This window comes from Moschus berezovskii, chromosome 21 (genome assembly GCF_049115385.1).
Source record: "Moschus berezovskii isolate FMDL1 chromosome 21, NW_MosBer_1.0, whole genome shotgun sequence".
NCBI lineage: Eukaryota > Metazoa > Chordata > Mammalia > Artiodactyla > Moschidae > Moschus > Moschus berezovskii.
In genome coordinates this window covers 41,191,377-41,209,753 of record NC_142480.1, presented here as the reverse complement: position 1 = coordinate 41,209,753, position 18,377 = coordinate 41,191,377, and positions in this window count along the sequence as shown.

Below are 18,377 nucleotides of genomic sequence, written 5' to 3'. Positions count from 1 at the left end.
TTTTCTGGATATATGCCTGAGAAGTAAGATTGCTGAATCATATGGTAGTTCTATTTTTGGCTTTTGAAGGAGTGTCCATACTTTTCTCCATAGTATAGTTTACATTCCTGTCAAGAGTGTAGAAGGGTTCCTTTTTCTCCACACCTTCTCCAGCATTTATTGTTGATAACTTAGACATTTTGATAATAGCCATTTTGACTTGTGTGAGGTGATACTTCATGATAGTTTTCATTTGCATTTCTCTAATAATTAATGATGTGAGAGCCTTTTTATATGGCCGGTTGGCCATCTGTATGTCTTCTTTGGAGAAATGTCTATTTAGAACTTCTGCCCATTATTTGATTGGGTTTTTTTGTTGTTGTTGTTTTTTTTTGACATTAAGCTGCACAAGCTGTTTGTATATTTTGGGGATTAAGCCTTATTGGTTGCCTCCTTTACAAATATTTTCTCCCAGTTTGTATGTTGTCTTTTTGTTTTGCTTGTGGTTTCCTTTCCTGTGCAAAAGCTTTTTAGTTCAATTAGGTCTTTTTTGTTTGTTTTTGCTTTGATTCTGTTAGACTCTAGAAGTATTCCAAAAAAATGTTGCTGCAATTTATGTCAGAGAGTGTTCTGCTTATGTTTTCCTCTAGGAGTTTCATAGTATCTGATCTTTAATCCATTTTGAGTTTATTTTATATATAGTGTTAGAAAATATTCTAGTTTCATTCTTTTACATGTAGCTGTCCAGTTTTCCCAGGACCATTTAATGAAGAGTTTGTCTTTTCTTCTCTTGTATGTTTTTGCCTCCTGTGTCATAAATTAATTGACCCATTGAACTTTATGTCTGCTTTTGTGTCAGTACCATACTGTTTTAATAACTGTAGCTTTTAGTATAGTCTGAAGCCAGGGAGTATGGTTCCTCTAGCTCCATTCTTTCTCAAGATTGTTTCTCATACTTGTTCAAGTTCTGTGAAAAATGTCATTGGTATTTTTGTTAGGGATTGCATTGAATCAACAGACTGCCTTGGGTAGTATAGTCATTTTGACATTATTGATTGTTCCAGTCCAAGGATGTGGTGTATCTTTTCATTTGTGTGTGGAGTTTTTAGTTTCTTTCATCAGCATCTTACAGTTCTTGGAGTAAGGGCCTTCTGCCTTCTTAGGTAGGTTTATTTCAATGTTTTTTTTTTTTTTGATGCAGTGGTAAATGGGATTGTTTCCTTAATTTCTCTCTGATATTTCACTGATAGTGTATAGAGATGCAAGAGATTTTTGTATGTTAATTTTGTATCCTTCAAATTTACCAAATTCATTGATGAGCCCTAGTAGTTTTATGGTAGTGCCTTTAGAATTTTCTGCATATAGTGATATATAGTGATACATATCACAAACAGTGACAGTTTTACTTCTTTCCAGTTTGGAAGTGGAAGTGAAGTCGCTCAGTCGTGTCCTACTCTTTGTGACCCCATGAACTGTATAGCCCACCAGGCTCCTCCATCCATGGAATTTTCCAGGCAAGAATACTGGAGTGGGTTACGATTTCCTTTTCCAGGGGATCTTCCTGACCCAGGGATCGAACCCAGGTCTCCCACATTTCAGGCAGATGCTTTACCATCTGAGCCACCAGGGAAGCCCTTATTATTTCTCTTTTTTTCCCCTGACTACAGTGACAAGAACTTCCAAAACTATGTTGAAGAAAAGTGGTGAGAGAGAGCATCTTTGTCTTGTTCCTGATCTTGGAGACAATGCTTTCAGCTTTTCACTGTTAAGTATGATGTTGGCTCTGGGCTTGTTATGTGTGGCCTTTATTATGTTGAGGTAGGTTCCCTCTATGCCCACTTTCTGGAGAGTTATTATCAGAAATGTTAGGTTTTATCAAACGCTTTTCTGCATCTATTGTGATAATCATACGTTTTTTTCCTGCAGTCTCTTAATATGGTGCATCACATTGACTGATTTGTGGATATTGAAAAATCCTTGCACCCCTCGGAGGAATCCCACTTGATCATGCACAGCGTGGGATCCTTTTACTATACTGTTGGATTCGGTTTACTACTATTTTGCTGAGGATTTTTGCTTCTCTGGTCATTGGTGATAATTGGCCTGTAATCTTCTATTTTTTGTGATATCTCTGTCTGGTTTTGGGATCAGGGTGTTACTGGCCTCATGAGTTTTGGAGTGTTCCTTTCTCTTCAATTTTTGGGAAGAGTTTCAGAAGGGTAAGTATTATTTCTTCTGTAAATGTTAGATAGACTCCACCTGTGAAGCCATTTGGTCCTGGACTTTGGTTTGTTGCAAGTTTTTAAATCACAGATTCAATTTGATTACTTGTGCTTGATCTGTCTATATTTTCTGTTTCTTTGTGGTTCTGTCTTGGAAGGTTGTGTTTTTCCAAGAATGTCCATTTCTTCCAGGTTGTCCATTTTGTTGGCATATAGTTGTTTGTAATAGTCTCACATGATTCTTTGTGTTTCTCAGGTGTCAGTTGTAGTTTTCTCCTTTTTCACTTTTTATTGATCGGGGCCCCTTACCTCATTTTATGACTCAAGCTAAAGTTCATCAATTTTGTTTATCTTTTCAAAGAACCAGTTTTAGTTTTGTTGATCTTTTCTATTTTTTTTTTAATTTGTATTTCACTTATTTATGCTCTGATCTTTGTGATTTCTTTTCTTCTACTGTTTGTTTTGTTGTTGTTGTTGTTTTTTGTCTGTTTGTTTTTGTTTTTTGTATTTTCTCTTGTTGCTTTAGGTGTAAGTTTAGGTTTTTTATTTGAGATTTTTTTGTTTGCTGAGGTAAGCTTGTGTCGCTGTATACTTCCCTGTTAGAATGCTTTTGTTGTATCCCATAGATTTTGGATTGTTGTGATTTTATTTTCATTTGTCTCTAGGTATTTTTGATTTCCTGTTTGATTTCTTCAGTTGATCCATTGGTTGTTTAGTAGTATATTGTTTAGTCTCCACTTGTTTGTGGGTTTTTCTTGGTAGTTGAGTTCTAGCTTCATGGCGTGTGGTCAGAAAATATGCTTGATGTTCAACTTTCTTGAATTTATTGAGGCTTGCTTTGTGATGCAGCATGTGATCAGTCATGGAGGGTGTTCTGAGTGCAAATGAAAAGAATGTGTATTCTGCTGCTTTTGGGTGGAATTTTCAATTAAGTCCATCTCACCTAATGTGTCATTTAAGGCCTGTGTTTCCTTACTGATTTTCTGTCTGGATGATCTGACCATTGATATAAGTAGGGTGTTAAAGTTTCCCACTATTTCTATGTTACTATTGATTTCTTCTGTCATTGATGTTAGTGTTTGCCTTATGTATTGAAGTGCTACTGTGTTGGTTGGATCTGTATATGCAGTCATTGATCCTTGTCTTAGACTGATGCCTTGATCATTATGTAGTGTCCTTCTTTGTCTCTTGTAGCAGTCTTTGTTTTAAATTCTGTTTTGCTGATACAGACTCTTAACTATCTCTTGATTTCCATTTGCATGGAATATCTTTTTCCGTCTGCTCACTTTCAGTCTTTATGTGTCCCTGAGTCTGAAGTGGGTGTCCTGCAGACAGCATATATACGGGTCTTGTTTCTGTATCCATTCAGTCTGTTTCTTTTGATTGGAGCATTTAATTCCTTTACATTCTGGGTTATTATTGATATGTGTGTTTTTATTTCCATTTTATTAATTGTTTTACGTTTGTTTTTGTAGGTCTTTTTGGGTTTTAATAACTTTAAAAACATTTACAGGCTTTTAGCATTTTTCCCTTTAAACTGGGTATGTGTTGCTATTTTCCTGATATAACAATATTTATTTACATCAGTTTCCCATCAACACACAAGTTATTTATTGATATTTATGTTAAGCATTTCCATTGGTTGGCAGGAGGCTCTTCTACTAAAGGCTTACGTGGTTTCCACTGAACCATTTTTCTTCCCAGACAGTTTATTTTCAGCCTGAAGAATCACCTCTTCTATTTGGCCTCCCTGAAGTTGCTCTTCTAGTGTCTTAACATCTGGTTCGACTTGAACCATACTCAGCTTTTCTTTTGTAATCTGTTCTATATGCTTTTCTAAATTAAAAAGTAATAATAATTTAATTTTTTTGGCTGTGCCATGTCCTTATTTTTGCATGGGCTTTTCTGTAGTTCCAGAGAGCAGGGGCTATTGCAGTGGCTTCTCTTATTGCAGAGCACAGGCTGTAGGGCTCTTGGTTTTAAGTAGTTGTGGCTCCCATTCTCTAGAGCACAGGCTCAGTAATTATGGCGCATGGGCTAAGTTGTCCCATGTCATGTGGGATCTTCCAAGACGAGGAATTGAACCCGTGTCCACTACATTGGCAGGTAACTCTTCACCACTGAGTCACCAGGGAAGCCCTGTATACTTTCTGTATGCTTCATTTTTAGGGATTTGTGTAAGAACAGCAAGAATCTGTGTATAGTATTTTTAGCCTCTCATGTAGACCCTCACATACAGCCAGTTCAACAAGGCCAGTGATCTTTATTTAGCAAGCCCACCATGACAGCAGAGTGTTACTTTTTAAACATCTGTGTCAATAGCCAGAAGATGTAATTAACCAGGTTATCAGATATTTAGCTATAAAATATTTTTGAGAATATTTCCATAAATCTCAGGTGACAAAAACATGTTTCTTTTCCTGAATAAATTATAGTTGACCTGAAAGGGGAACTGAATCATTTGGTGCTATAACGCCCTTTCGTGGTGGTGGTTTAGTTGCTTAGTCATGTCCAACTCTCTGCCTGCCAGGCTCCCCTCTCCGTGGGATTTCCCAGGCAAGAATACTGGAGTGAGTTGCTATTTCCTTCTCCAGGGGAACTTCCTGACCCAGGGATCGAACCCACTCTGCTGCATTGTTGGTGGATTCTTTACCACTGTAACCACCAGGGAAGGTCCTACTTGCCCTTTAGGAACCAGGAGTTGTGTCTGGGCAGGTGTGTATTGGTCTGATCAACTAGCAGTTCCAGCCCTGGGCACTAGGTGGGGCTTCCCCATTACAGTTGCCTTCCTGTCGTATTCCCAGAAGCAGCCAGTCTTGACTTGTTTTTTCCCCGGGACTGTGAGCCTGGGCACGGAACAGGCAGCACTTCAGGTGGGCAGCCCGGGTTGCATGAGACTTTGGTTTCTAGAGACAGGACACTTTCTTACCCGACCTGGGTTCTTGAGACTGGGCTGAGCAGGTATTTCATTTCAAGGAGGACCTGTCCTGTCAGGAAGCAGGCCCGTTATTAATTATGGTAAAGATATCCCAAGAATCTGCTCCATATTCAGCTCTGCATAGAAGAGAATCTCCACTGCTGTTACTCTCACATGAGGAGGAGCGGGGAGGTGACAGGAACTGCTGGCGGTGTGCAGTGAGTATCCTGACCGCTGGCCATCTGTATGGCTTTGGGATCTGAGTTAAATGACCAGTGTCCTGTGTTTGAAAGGTGAAAACTGAAAAGACTCTGAATGTACAAGAGACAGTGGATGAACTTCTTCCTAAGCCATTTTACATGCAGACCTCAGCTTCCTTGGTCACCCAGTGTTAAAGAGTCTGCCTGCCAATGCAGGAGACGTGGGTTTGATCCCTGGGTTGGGAAGATCCGCTGGAGAAGGGAATGGCTGCCCACTCTAGAATCCTTGCTGGAGAATCCCATGGACAGAGGAGCCTGGTGGGTTAGACCATGGGGTCTCAAAAGTGTTGGACGTGACTTAGTGACTAAAAACAACACCTAAGGGAACCTAAAGAATATAAGCAAATTGGGGATAGTTTCTATCAAGGATTTGATGGAGCCAATGGCCTCAGAACTAGTGGGAAGATGAAGAGGTTCTCAAAAGTTATGAATGAGGAACTCATGTGAAAGTGAGAGTTGCTTAGTTGTGTCTGACTCTGCGACCCCATGGACTATACAATCCATGGAGTTCACACATGGGCCTTATTTTGCCAGTAGTTCTACTTGTGAAGGATTAATTTTGAACCTAGGTTTGAAGGGTTTGTTAGCAAAACAAACCACTTGTTATAAATAATCTCAATTTTTTAATAGATTTTTTTACTTAATTTCAGTGTACAGTCATTAAAAATATAAATAGAAACAATAGAGATAAGTCACAGCATACTCATCACTAGATTGGGCTGACCTACAACCAGACTTAACAGTTGTGGGAAATTCCTTGTTGCAGCAATCTGGAGTCCCAGGTAGGAGAGGGTCTTGGGCAGTGTGTCCACTCCATGGGTGAGACAATTCCAGGGCTGTCACATGTGATCCCAGGCTGCAAGGTGATTTCATCAGTTTGTGTGCAGAAATGCGGCTCTGGTTAACTTTAACCTTTTTTTTTATAATGCTGTTTTTTCACATTGTGAATCATAGGATTTTGTTAGATTCTGGGGTGGGGGGTAGGGAGGTAGGGGGTGGGGGCTGGTTGACCAGATCCTCAGGGACTCAAAAATTCAAGACCTACTCCCTTCTTTATCTAAAGTGCTGCCTGACTTGCTACGCGTGCCAGCAGGCACAGAATCCAGGTGCTACCAAAACCCCAAGTCCGTGTGCCCAATGCTCAGTGAGATCAAACAAGACTCAAACATTGGAGTTTGGAACAGAGAAAGGTTTATTACAGGTTCATGCAAGGAAATGGGTGGCTTATGCCCTAAGAATCCCAAAGTTACTGAAAACTTGGCAGAGCCCTTTATAAAGCAAAAGGGGAGGGAGGGGCGTGGTTAGCTGTTGAAGATTTCTTGATGTCAGATCCTTTGTTCTTGAGGTCCAGTGATAGTCAGGTAATGATATTCCTGTAAATCTCCACCAAACGAATGTTACTGTCCCAACAAGAAAGGGCAAGATCCCAAGGCACAGCTGTCACCCTCCAGGGTCTCCATCCTGGCTAAGAGGAGGCAGAGCTCAGCTGGCAGCTCCCTCAGGGGCAGATCCCCACACCCTTCCCAGCTGTCATTGCTAAGGGAGCCAGGCACCCAACCCAACTGGCCCTCAGTCTTCAAGCCACCTAAAGGTGTTGACCAGGTTTCACAGACTGCAACCCAGGCAGATGGCCTCTGCTGTTAGGTCACAGAGACAGAGATGGGGGAGAGGTTCACTGCTCCTCAAGGCCTGGGCCAAGACTAGTGGGTGGCCTTGGTGAGGGCTCTGGAGCCCTGCAGGACACAGCCCCCTGCCTGGTCCCTGGACCTCCAGCTCACCTGCTGGCCCAAGGCCAGGGAACAGGCTTGAGGTCCTCCGGGAGTGTGCTGGGATCCACCTCTTACCTCACTCTCCACCTGATGATCATCACGTCACCTACTTGCTGAATCACTCCCCTGATGGTCGCTCATTGGCAATTTGTTACTTGTGGCCAGGGCCCACTGTGGTGCTGACCAATAACTGAGCAGGACTGCTAATGGTTGTTCATTGACAATTGTTGCTTGTGAGCAGGGCCCACTTTGGCACTGACCAATAGCTGAGCAGGGCCCATTGCCTGGTAACAGGGTGCAGAATAATGATGCACAGCAATGGCTGCTAAGATCTGTGCTTGCTGTGCTCTGTCACAGAGGCAGAATCCAGGCAGGTTAGAGGTCTGCTTTCCTGCTTCTGAAGCCTGAACAAGACTTACTCCATTTTAGTTTTCCTAATGGGCCCCTTGAAATCTAATAGAACGGCATGTTTAAAGGGCAACAGAGAGGGTGGGGGTGATCTCTAGTCAGTTGCAGGAGCCTCAGCTGGCAGCCAACTGTCTTGTTTGGGTCTGACCTTTAGACTCTGTTCCCCTCTTGTGGGAACTCTGATCAGAGGCTGTCATCACAGGCACAGGCTGGGCACCAAGTTGGTCACCTGGACAGTTCTCTAGAAATTCAGAATTTATCACTGCAGCACGCCATGTGTCATTACTTTGAAGAACGTCTATCTTGCTTTGTCAGCGTTCTTCCACTCATCCCAGTAATTCCTGGTGGGCAGGTATTGTGTTATTTATTGCTCTTTCCACATCCCTGTCCCCAGCACAGCATCATGCAGACAGTGCCCCTCATATTCGCTGCTGAATAAATGCCATAGTGTCTTGCAGGTATTGAAACACCTGAATGGGATTCTGGACTCTGGCGGGTGAGACGGTTGCAGGGTGGTGACATATAGAAATTGGCTCTAAATAAATATTGGCCACAGCACCATGTGAATCTGATTCCTGCAAATTGCTGAGGAGCGTTGGTTTATGGTACCTATAAAAATTTTTAGAGGATTTTATGTTTCAAGGGACTTCTCTGGCAGTCCAGTTGTTAAGATTACATGCTTCCACCACAGGGGGCGTGGGTTTGATCCCTGGTTGGGGAACTAAGATCCCACATGCTGCACTGTGCAGCCAAAAAGGAAAAGAATAGATTTTTACATTTCAAGATTTAAAATGTAAAGATGTCTTCTGTATGCCACACAACTTTGCTTTCTTCACTTTTAAAGTACTTTGTGCCAGAATTGCGTTTATTTTTGACACATGATCAGGTAAGGAATTTGCAGATAGTTCTGATTCATTCCATTAGCAGTGATTGGAAAGCACGCTGTAACTGATGCTGCTTTTCAGATACGTCAGGAGAGCTTGAAAAGGCAGGCAGGTTCCTTTATGTGTGCTCTCAAGTTTTCTCTGTCCAAGCCAGAGTGTGTGTACTGTCATAAGGTTAGAGGGTATGTGGTTCGGTATAAATTCTTGGATTTGAAGTATTGAAATTGTCCTTATAAACATGCTTTTACGCAGGAGGAGGCAGCTTTGATTGACATGACCTGGTTTACTGAGACTGCAGGAAAACAGGGCTCAGGGTCTGTGTTGTGGCCCAGCATCTCAGGAGTAAGCTGAAGAGTAAGCTAGAGACCTGAACGCATTGCTAAGACCTTCTGGGAGAGCAGCTGGATCAGAACATCTCCCTTTTCAAATACTAAGTGAGATGAACACGGTGGTTAAACTGGCGCCTCCTTGTCACAAAGAACAAGCAAACAAATAAACCTGGCAGGAAAAAAGGAAAAAGACCACCACCCCCCACCCTCACCCCCCCAAAAAAAGTCCAGAAATAGTAAGAGAAGAAAAAGTTATTGCTCATGCATGCCAGGTTACTCCTGCAAGTGGTATTGGTGGTGAATCACCACAATTTGGGGACTCAGCCTCAGGAGAGAGGCTAGCTGGGACTGAGTTGAATATCCTTATTGTTCCTGTCTGCGGGGGAGGGGTATGTGGTGAATAGGGCGGCTGGGGAGCAACCAGGATGGACTCTGATGGAGGTGGGGGTTCCACGTTGAGCCAGAGAATGGATCCAGAGCCTGGGATGTTCCCCAGGGGTTATGGCACTCACACAGGGACATTTAGAAAACCTTGGTGGAGAGACGGGAGATCAGATACTGCAGGAAAAACAGTCTCAGCTGAGCTCTTGCCGCATTGCCTCTGGCAGTCAGGCTCCAGAGCATTATGTGGAACACAAAATACGGCTTTCACACTGCTCAGAGAGGAAACAAGCAGGGTAGTCTGTTCACTCGATACCATGAGGTTGCCCACATCATACAAGAACACGATAGAAAGGAACGACATAGCTTCATATACAGTAGAATAACTGCAATGGGAAGGATAGTCAGACGAGAATTAGGATGGGGAGAAATTGGAACCGTCATACATTGCTGGCGGGAATGGAAAATGATTGCAGACACTTTATAAAACAGTCTGGCAGTTCTTAAAATATTTCGAACATGGAGTTAACTGTTTTTGACTCATGAATTCTAAATACATGCCCCCCCCCAAAAAAAAGAAAATATAGGTATATGCAAAAACTTGCTCATAACAGCAATATCCATAATAGTCAAAAATAGAAACAAGCCAAATGTCCATCAAGTGATCATAGGATGTGCTTAGTCGCTCAGTTGTGCCCAACTCTCTGTGACCCCATGGACTGCCACCCAGCATGCTCCTCTTTCTGTGGGATTTCCCAGGCAAGAATACTGGTGTGGGTTGCTATTTCCTACTCCAGGAGATCTTCCCTACCCAGGGATCGAACCCCTATCTCTTTCATCTCCTGAATTGACAGGTGGATTCTTTACCACTGATTGCCACCCGGGGAGCCCCCAGTGATGGGTAACACATTAAGAAAATGTGGTCTATCCATACAATACATTAGTGTTCAATACAATAGTGTTCAATGCAATGGAAAGGAATGAAGAACTGATACACGGTAAAGCATGTTTCATTTCAGTTCCGTTCCGTTCAGTCGCTCAGTCGTGTCCGACTCTCTGCGACCCCATGAATCACAGCACGCCAGGCCTCCCTGTCCATCACCAACTCCCGGAGTTCACTCAAAGTCATGCCCACAGAGGCGGTGATGCCATCCAGCCATCTCATTCTCTGTCGTCCCCATCTCCTCCCACCTCCAATCCCTCCTAGCATCAGACTCTTTTCCAGTGAGTCAGCTCTTCGCATGAGGTGGCCAAAGTATTGGAGTTTCAGCTTTAGCATCAGTCCTTCCAATGAACACCCAGGATCGATCTCCTCTAGAATGGACTGGTTGGATCTCCCTGCAGCCCAAGGGACTCTCAAGAGTCTTCTCCAGCACCAAGGAAGTGGTTAAAGTGATGACCAACCTAGATAGCATATTAAAACGCAGAGACGTTACTTTGCCAACAAAGGTCTGTCTAGTCAAGGCTATGGTTTTTCCCGTGGTCATGTATGGATGTGACAGTTGGACTGTGAAGAAAGCTGATTGCCGAAGAATTGATGCTTTTGAACTGTGGTGCTGGAGAAGACTCTTGAGAGTCCCTTGGACTGCAAGGAGATCCAACCAGTCCATCCTAAAGGAGACCAGTCCTGGGTGTTCATTGGAAGGACTGATGCTGAGGCTGAAACTCCAATACTTTGGCCACCTCATGTAAAGAGTTGACTCACTGGAAAAAATACTGATGCTGGGAGGGATTGGGGGCAGGAGGAGAAGGGGATGACAGAGGATGAGTTGGTTGGATGGCATCACCGACTTGATGGACATGAGTTTGGGTAAACACTGGGAGTTGGTGATGGACAGGGAGGCCTCGTGTGCTGTGATTCATGGGGTCGCAAAGAGTCGGACAAGACTGAATGATTGAACTGAACTGAAACCTCCAAAACATGATACCAGTGAAAGAGGTATATTTTAGGCTGATTAACTTTATGTCATATTATCTCAGTAAAGCTAAAAAATGGTGCAACAACTGCATATACTATAGTAGGGGGAATAGGAGAACTCAGAAGAAAGAAAAAGGAGGAAGGAACATCTTGGAAAGAAAGAGGAAGAGCCGATCTTGCAGAAAACGTGACTCAGGAAATAGGAGACAAACTCGGCATTTTGTATGTGTGTGTGCTGTAGGGCACATGAGTGTATTCATTCAGCGAATAGATACTGAGGTCCTGGTATGTGTCAGGCACCCTTCTGGGCACTGGAGATAGAGCAGAGGGCAAGTGCTTCCTGTCCAAAGCTTCTATTCTTGTGTTCAGATACGAGAAAGTGGAAGTGTTCGTTGCTCAGTCATGTCAGATTCTTTGCAACCCCATGGACTATAGCCCACCAGGCTCCTCTGCCCATGGGATTTCCCAGGCAAGAATACTGGAGTGGGTTGCCATTTCCTACTCAAGGAGAATCTTCCTGACCCAGGGATTGAACCTGTGTTTCCCGCACTGCAGGTGGATTCTTTACCTCTGAACTGCCAGAGAAGAACAGATCTGTGAGCACAAGGTTGTTGATTCCATTGGACCACTCCTGTCCAGTTGACTTACTGGACAGGGGTATTGACTTATCCTCATGGAAGAGACACACTCTGCATGTGGATTTGTCTTCCTAGTCTTCGCTGATTCACCCAAGATGGCTTTTGCTTAAAGAACTAATTTCACAGCAAACTACATGTAGCTCCAAGAGAGAGGTGTTACTCAGAAAGGGGAAAATGGCCACAATAGTAGCCAGGTTGTGATTTTTAACCTCTGAATATTAAAAAATAAATGCTTGGAATACTGCTCTAGTTGTAGTGAGTAGGGGCTACTCTGTTTCTGTTCGCTAAGTTGTGGTCCACAGGCTTCTCATTGCAGGGGCTTCTCTAGTTGATGAGCACAGGCTCTAGGGTGCATGGGTTTCAGTTGTTGTGGCACATAAGCTCAGTAATTGTAGCTCCCAGGCTCTGGAGCACAGGCTCTATAGCTCATGGTTCCTTGGAATGTGGGATCTTCCTGGATTGGATCGAACCTGTGTCTCCTGCATTGGCAGATGGATTCTTCACCACTGAGCCACCAGGGCAGCCTCAGAGTTCAGTCCTTTTAAAGGCTGTATAATATTCCACTGTTTGTCCATTCATCTGTTAATGGAAATTTGGGTTGTTTATGCCTTTTAGCTACTGTGAATAATACTGCTATGAACACTGGTGTACAGATACCTGTTTGAATCCCTGTTTGAATTATTTTGGGTATATGCCCAGAAGTTGAATTCCTGGATCATATAGTAATTCTGTTTAACTTTTTGAGGGATATATGATGTTTTCTTGATGAATCAACCCCTTCATTATCCTGTAATGTTCATCTTTATCACTGGTAATATTCCTTCTTCTGAAGTCTACTTTTCTGAGATTAATATAACCACTATTATACTGATGTTATATTATTTATTAGTGTTTGCCTGGTGGTGTATCTTCTTTCATCCTTTTACTTTTATAACATATAAAAGTTTTTATATTTGAGTTTTTATGTTTATATTGAGTTTATATGTCTATATATTTAATTGCGTTTCTTTTTAGATGCATATGTTGGGTTTTGATTTTTCATCTAATCTGACAATTTGCCTTTTTACTTGGGTATTTTAGACTATTTACATTTAACATCACTAGTGATAGAATAGGATTTAAGTCTACCAGGTTGTTAGTTCTTTTCTGTTTGTTCCATCTGTTTCTTGTCCTCTTTTTCATCTTTTCCTGCCTACTTTTGGATTAGTTGAATTAAAAAAAATTATTTTCAGTCATTTTTATTTAAACATTTTTTTCAGCTTTATATTCTTTCTCCTTTTTTCCCAAGACTCCAATGATACAATTGTTAGATTTTTTGGTTATCGTCTGACAGGTTCCCAAGGCGCCGTTTTTCTTCTTTTTTAAAGTCTATATTCTCTCTGTTGTTCACATTGGAAATTTCTATTGATTGGTCTTTGCATTCATTGATTCTTTCCTCTACTGTCTCCACTTTACTTCTGAACAACTGTCCAGAGAGTTTTAATTTCAATTATCACGTTTTTTTAGTTCTATAATTTCCCTTCTGTTCTGTTTTTATGTCTTCTGTTTATTTGCTGACGTTTTCCTTTTTTTTTATTTAAGTGTATACGTAATTGCTCACTGAAGCATCTTTATCATGACTGCTTTAAATCCTTGTCATATTAATTCCAACCTCCAAGTAATCTCAGAGCTGGTGCCTTTTGTTTATCTTTTTTCATTCAGGTTGTTGGTTTGTGGTGTGGCAAGTAGCTTTGTGCCCCGGCAACCTCTCTGGCATTGTGTTGCAAGACCTGTTTGATATTACTCCCATTTAAATCCTTCTTCTGTTTGGGTGTAGTGTGCCAGTCTAGCCTGGGGTGCATGCAGAGCTTCTGTGGGGCTTCACTGACTCCACCCTGACAGTGGCGAAGGGACTCATGCCTTGGTGCAGGTGGTGTAACCTGGTCACAGGAGCCCTGGTAGGACAGGCTGCTGTGATGTGAACTGTCTGTAGAGGGCCAGGGGGCAGGGAGCATGTGGCTGACTGCAGGAGCTGGGGGCCGCAGTCCTACAACTTTGAGGAATCCAGTTCTTTCCACAGCCATGTGAGTTTGGAGGAAGGCCTCAAGATCCCAAAAGGAGCACAGCCCCATGGCACTTGAGTGCAGCCTGGTGAGATGCTGAGGCAGGGAACCAGCTAAGCCACTCAGACTTTCGGTCCACAGGTGCCCTTCTGAACCATCCACATTTTACAGCTGTGGAAGGCTGACACGCCCTTTCTGCTGCTCCTCGTCCTTCCTCATGTTCCAGGTTTCCTTCCATTGTCATCTCCTTTCCATCTGAAGAACTTCCTGTAGCATTTTTTTGTTTTTGCTAGAGCAGGTCTGCTAACAACAAATTCCTTGGATTTCCTTCTTCTGAGAATACCTTTATTTCACCTTTGTCCCTGAAACATAGTTTTGCTAAATATAGAATTCTGGGTGACAGCTTTTTTTTCTCTCAGCACTTGAAAAATGCTTCTTTCTGGAGTTCATGATTTTTAATGAGAAACATGCTGTCACAGTAATAGTTCTACTGTTCACGTCAAGTAACACATCATTTGTTTCTGGTGGCTTTCAAGATTTTTCTTTGTCTTTCTTTTTCAGATTTGATTATGATATATCCAGGCATGAGTTTCTTTCAGCTTATCCTATTTATGGTTTGCTTAACTTCTTGAATGTGTAAGTTTCTTTTTCAAATTCGCTAAGTTTTCAGTCATTATTTCTTTATTTTTTCAGCGTTACACTCATTCTCTCCTGCTGGGTCTCTGGTGACAAGAATATTAGATCATTTTGTTGTTGTCCCATATATTGTTACTGAGATTCTGTTCATTTTCAAAATCTATTCTCTCCCTGTTGAAATTGGATAATTTCTGTTTTTCTGTCTTCCGGTTCACGGATTCTTTCTAATGTCACCTCCACCTGCTGTTCAGCCCCTTCAGTGAGTTTTAAATTTTCATTTTTTTTTTTTCAGTTCTCAAGTTTTTATTGGGTTCTCCTTAAGTCTTCACTTTCTTCACAAAGTTTCTATTTTTTCCTCTTTTCCCAGATTTACTGTATGTGCCTTGGAACATTTTTATGATAGTGCCTGTAAAATTCTTGTCAGGTAATTACAGCATCTGTATCATCTTGGTGTTGGCTCTGCTGATAGCTTTTTCCCATTCAAGTTGAGATTTTCTGGATCTTACTATGATGAGTAATTGTAGGATGTGCCAGGACAAATTGAGTGTTAGTTTATGAGATCCCAGTTTCCATTTCAGGCTGCTTTTAGCAGGCACTCAACCAGCTGGGGTCAGAGTGCGTGTTCTGGCACACTTCTCTGGGCTGTGGTGCTGAGGCCAGTCGGATCACAATGCTGTCCTGCCCAGCTGCGTGCTCCCCAGAGGCCAGCATTTGCCGTGGAGTGCAGTTCTTCAGTCCTTTGATGTGCTCATTCTGGCTGGTCATGTCTGGGCTGCTTGGGGCTCTGCCCAGGACGCGATGCACAGATTTAATGTCCCTGTCTCGAGTTCTTTCCTCTCTGTCATCCTCAACCCTCCCCCCGATGGGGAGGGAGCGGGTGCTGCCGCCTTGTTCCTGTTTGCTGAGTGAGTGTGAGTCTGCCACAGTCTCTGCAGTAGTACTGCTTGGTGATGGGGAGACAGAAATGGTAGCCGGGGACCCCTCCATAGTTAGCGAGGGGTGAGATGTGGAGCGAGTCTACGCCTCTGCTCACGTTAGTGTAGGATAGATCAGTCGACAGGTCACCTCTGCCTGCAGGCAGCGGTGGTCACAGAGCTTTCCCCAGTCTCCATGGCCCTGCTCCAGTATGGGGAGACCCTTGTCAGCATAGGGCACCAAGGCTCTGCCTGCTGTCCATCCCTCTGGCTGCAGTACTGGGTGGGGTGGGGGTGGAGTGGCTGTTTTGAGGTTTCCTCTGCATTGAGTGGGTTCTGTCCTGCAGGACTGCCCTTTGTCAAGGCTTTGGGGCAGAGAGAAGAGGCTCCCCTTGGAGGCTGTTGGCCTGTACAGGGCATGCTGGCATTTGTGGGTTGTGGCCCCTGTGACTCCCAGGCAAGGATCTGTCAGAGGACACGCTGCCTGGCTGTCCTCCAGTCAAGATCCTCATGCCTGCCTCCTCTTCTCTGCCCCTGAGTATCCTGCTAGCTGCTCTGTGTGTTTGTGAAGAGCTTTATTTGTACACAGTGAGGAAGGGGGTGAAATGTGTACTTTGTCTGGAACCAAAAGCTGTGGATTATCTTCCACTGTGATTTACGGTAAGAAAAATCTTCTCTAGTCACCTCCATCTTTGCCATTCCAGTGCCTCTCATCTCTCTGCTGTCCTCTCGATGTAGTAAAGGGTGAGTCTCCACTTTTGATGTTGGACCATACACAACTTTCCTCCCTCCCTTTTGGCTCCACACCTGAGGCAAAAGCCAATCAGAAAGTAGTAAGAAAACCTGCGCTCTCCCTCCAGGGGTGGGGCCGGCAGGAAGCTCACACCTTGAGAGCTCAGCCCGATGCCAGAGCCCCTTCCATCACCACTGGCCCTGCGCTGCTCGAGCCAGCTGGTCTGGCTGGCAGTCCCTGCCCCTCTCTCCTCAGAAAACCCCCGGGTGGTAAATCTTCTGCATCTTCTTGGTGCCCGTGACCTTATGAGTCTCAACATCCCAGTCTTCCCCTAGGAGGGTGTCCCTCCCATCCTCCTTCTGCCTCATGAACTCTGAGTCTGCTTTCTTTAAAAAAAGTGTCCTGTACATCTTGGGTTCGCTCTTCTGTGTATAAAGTACTCTTTCCTCTGGCTGCCTTAAAGCTTTTTTCTTCAAAAAAGTTTTTTTTCCTCTAGTTTTATTGAAATATAATAGACACAAAGCACCGTGTAAGTTTAAGGTATATGGAATGATTGTATTTAAATCATAAATTGATTATCACAGTAAGTTTAGTGAATATGTATCATATCATATATATATAGAATTAAAGAAAAGGAAAAGTTTTTCCTTGTAATTGATGACTCCTTAGGATGTTGATCTCTCAGCAGCTTTCATAGTTAACATGAGTGCATGGGTGCTCAGTCGCTCAGTCGTGTTCGACTCTTTGTGACCTCGTGGACTGTAGCCAACCAGGCTTCTCTGTCCATTGGATTCTCCAAGCAAGAATGCTGGAGTGGGTAGCCATACCCTTCTCCAGTGGATCTTCCTGACCCAGGGATCGAACCCAAGTCTCCTGTGATTCCTGCATTACAAGCGATGATTTTCATTGACCCATCCTCACGCTTGTTGAATTTGCAAAGCTCTGTTCATTCTATTCATTCTGGTCTGTCGTGAGAATTTTCCATTTGTGACATCATATAGTTTATTCCCAGCATTTCTTTTACTCCTTCTCATGGCTTTCATCTTGCTGGTGAAATTTCCTACCTATTCATGCTTGTTGCCTCCTTTTTCACTAGATGCACCAACTTATTAATTACAGTTATTTTTAAATTCCTGTCTGACAGTTTCAGCTGTCTGGGCCAGCATATCTATTTCCATTGATTGCTTTATCTCTAGATTGCTTTCTCTTAGTTCTTTTTGGAAATTATAATTTTTTTATTGTATGCCAAACATTGTGTATACAAGGACAGTGCAGAAGACTGAGGTAAACTATAGTTTCGCCTGCTCATTAGCATGCCTCTTCTGCTGGTGTTTGGTGTATGATGTTGAGTCCGTATAGTTAGGGGTTGAGCAGCACTTGGGCCTTATTGTTTCACTGCTCCTGTGTGTGTAGCTAAGGCATCTGCTTTCTCTGAATGTGGGTGCTTTTCCCTTGTGCTACGGGGGTGGGGTTGCCAGGTGGTTTTCATCAGTGATTCTGGTACTCCCTTCACCTGCAGCTGTCCCTGCGTTTCTGTGCGGCTGAGGAGCTTCTTCTAGACTCTTGCCCCTGCAGCAGGGGTGGAGGGCTACTGTCTGGTCCTCAGCACAGGGCTTATGGTGACACAAGGGTTCCTGTGCTGACCTGCTCCTGAATCTCAGTGAGGGACTCCCCGCCCCTCCTTCCCGCACAGTGTCCATCTGCCTTGTGTCTGTGTTTATTCTGGACAAGGGCCCCCGCCACTTCCTCTGCCTGGTGTTGGTCTTGGGTCCCAGACCCACATGGTTTCCTCTTTTTCCCCGGTAGTAGACCCTTTTACTCCTACAGCAGTGATGGGTCTTCCCCTTTTCTCCCTGAGGCAGATGGATTTTGCTTTTCTTTCTTCAAACGCTATGGATTTTCACCTATGCCCATGGGTGGGAGGACCTGGTGCCCTTCCCTCAGCCCATAGGACGGATGATTCTGGGTGGGGGCATCATGCCAGTCCCTCCTGGCTCCTGCCTTGCTCTGTATTTCCCTCGAGAGCACTCTCACTAGGTTTCTCCTCAGCTGTTCCCAGTGTACCTGCAGGCCCACATTTAGCCTCTAAAGACTTTTTTATTCTTTTTAACTTTATTTTTTTGAGACATAATTGACATAAAACTATTAATTTCAAGCATGCAACATAATGATTCCATATATATATATATATAATGTAAACTTTCAAAATGATCACCATAGTAAGTCTAGTTAACACCACCTATAGACACAATATTTTATCTTGGAATGAGAACTTCTTTTTTTAAGAGTTCTGTGTCTTTTTTTTAAATTTATTTCTTTTAATTGGAGGCTAATTACTTTTCAATAT